General features: G+C 31.3%; 1 long non-coding RNA gene across 1 annotated transcript; it reads left to right on the top strand.

The window, feature by feature from the left end:
* The first annotated feature begins 1,326 nt into the window (after window positions 1-1,326).
* On the top strand, window positions 1,327-1,601 carry LOC123673228. The gene is made up of 2 exons (XR_006746450.1): window positions 1,327-1,373; window positions 1,432-1,601. It is a non-coding gene; the product is annotated as an uncharacterized LOC123673228 (long non-coding RNA).
* Window positions 1,602-2,712: the final 1,111 nt, after the last annotated feature.

Consider the following 2,712-nt stretch of genomic DNA (forward strand, 5'->3'; position numbering starts at 1 on the left):
CAACGAACCGAAAGATCAATCCAACGTGAATAAAGTAGATCCCTCTACTTATGCGGTAAAGTGGAGAAGTAACTCGATAACAGATGGCGTTGAATCATGAGCTATAGAGGGCGCAGAAATAATACGATAATTCATTCAGTGGCGTGGTTTAAAAGGGGTCGCATGACATTGCCACCAATATTTATGTTATTATTAAGTTACCACTACATTTGAATATTCGAATATTCATTGATTTTTTATTCGAATAATTGCGTTTTGCATTACGATAAAAATTTGAATGATCACTTAACTCACTATTCAGGAATAATTAAAAAAAATCGATAGATACAATTGAATTAAAATTATTCATATGATAGTAGAAAGTGGTTTTCATCCGAAGAAATATGAATAGAATTGGGATATAATCAATGAAAAAAATATAAAAATTGAATATAAGATTTCAACATATGAATTTACAATAAAGAGTTCTAATAATAATAATAAAAGATTCTAAATTCGAAATGTAATGCCGTCTTTTTAATCGTTTGCAGAATTTTTTGATTTGAAACCTTGCCATCCTATGCATTGTGATTTTTAGACATTTCTCTATTTCAGTGGTCAAATATTTTTTGATTCTGAATTGAGAACCGACAAATCTTGGGGTCTCAAAATGTAAACACATCAAATGAAGTAACTTCCTCCTCTAACAAAACCGAATCAGAAAAACAAAGTTTGTTGAATCTTTCATAGAATTGAGCACGATGTGTATTCTTGGAGGATTTCATGTTCTCAAAATCCGCTCGATCATAGTTTTTGTACCTGTATACCTGTAATGAGTCTATGTAGATTGTATTTGAGTGTCGCAGATAAGGATTACTGCGTCTACTTAAGGATCTATTGTATTTCGAACGTTGTCATGTAATGAATAGTATATTATTTCATAAGGAGGAGAAGTGTCACTTTTCATGGCGAGCTTATGTTTCCCCGCCTCACTCCGTTCGGCGGGGAATTTAAGCGAGCCATGAAAAGCCACTTCAACTCCGAATGAAATATGCCATTTTTTTTTCAAACGTTTTGTAATTCATACAATCAAATTCTGAACAAAATCGTACGAGAATATATCAGATTTGCACAACTTTCATGGTTACATTTTATTATTTCATGTTGGTACTTCGAACTCTCCGTCAGCCGTCACGGATTTATCTGTCACTTCATCGTTTATTTTCATTTCTGCTCAGAAGTCAAGTCGTGAACAATAACAAATACAATATCTACTCTACACCTAGTAATATCGAAATTCCTGGAACTTTCCTAAATAGAAATATATCAAGTAGATCCTATGTTATCTCGAACTTATCTAATAGTATAGAAGAAACTGTTTCATAAAATGGAAGGTAGAATCAAGCAAAATAATTACATCTCGTATGGCTACTATTTACATTTATTTTGCAGAATTGTTGAACTCTCCAGGGTGAAAAGATTCGAAAATACTATTATGTACAATCCACACATAAGTATTTATATATTTAATAACTGCATTGGATATCCAAAAGGATTCAAATAACTAGAAATATTTTTGATGAAGAATATTGTTTACAATGTTTTCTTTACGGATAAGTTATGGAAAAGCATTGATGAAATATATTGTAATATAACTAACCTAACAATTTTAGCAGATATATCATTAGTGTTCAGAATAAATGGTTGAGAGAATTATAATACTCATCAACAATATAAATGCACTTATATTTTTGATTACTAAAGAAGAATTACTGCAATTGTGCTAATATGTGATTTTATGAAAATAAATGAAATTTGTTTCGATATATTCTATTCATTCTATAATAATTTGAAGATTGAATGAACTCTCAGTCCATATTTTTGAAAGTATAATCATTGAAAACTTTGATTACATTAGAATGCATAATACATCCCTGGATTGAATGATAATCCAGGTGTGAAGTGGTTACGTTTATTATCTAAGTATATATAAAACCGCTTGCACATATACGTCAAACTTTAAACGTAAAATCACAGCCCAAACGGGACCATCTAGAGCAAAAATGACAAGAATAAGACCCCCCTCAAAATCGTCTGGAGATCCCGGGAAAAATCCCAAACCTTCGATTCTCCCCGCGGTTTTCGAGTATACGGGGTGTTTCGGATCATTTTGACATTTCAAGTCCCATATTTCTGTGGTATCTGTGGACAATTTGACTGTCAGTGTCATGTTAATAATAAATATTCCATTTCGATATATGAAAGTTCTTGAAAAAGTTTGCAGTTTCCAAAATTGTTATTCAATATTTAAATAAATGCCGACAGATAAAATGCAAAGTCTTCGGCGAATCAAAAATTCGATAGATATTTGTCAAAATTTGGAAATGAACATTTATAACATCGAATGCATTTTCCTCAATTCAGGTTTGTTTGAAGGGTTTGTATTATTTGGAATTAATTGGATGAATGTTACTTTATTTCAGGAATTTTTCGTTTATTTTCCACAATCTATAAAACTACATTCCCTTTCGTGAGAATTTGAATTTATTGCGACAGAAGATGGAACTACCAAAGAGAATAGAAGCTTCATTCATCAATTCAGTCTTGGATTGGAGTAAAAGTTATGCTACTATGAAACAGTATTAAACAGATAGAAAGACTCCTTATAGATAATTCACAATTGGCTTTATTATTGGAAAAAAAGAGCCAAGTTAGTCAGATAACAGTCAAAAG

Source organism: Harmonia axyridis, chromosome 1 (assembly GCF_914767665.1).
Source record: "Harmonia axyridis chromosome 1, icHarAxyr1.1, whole genome shotgun sequence".
Taxonomy (NCBI): Eukaryota; Metazoa; Arthropoda; class Insecta; order Coleoptera; family Coccinellidae; genus Harmonia; species Harmonia axyridis.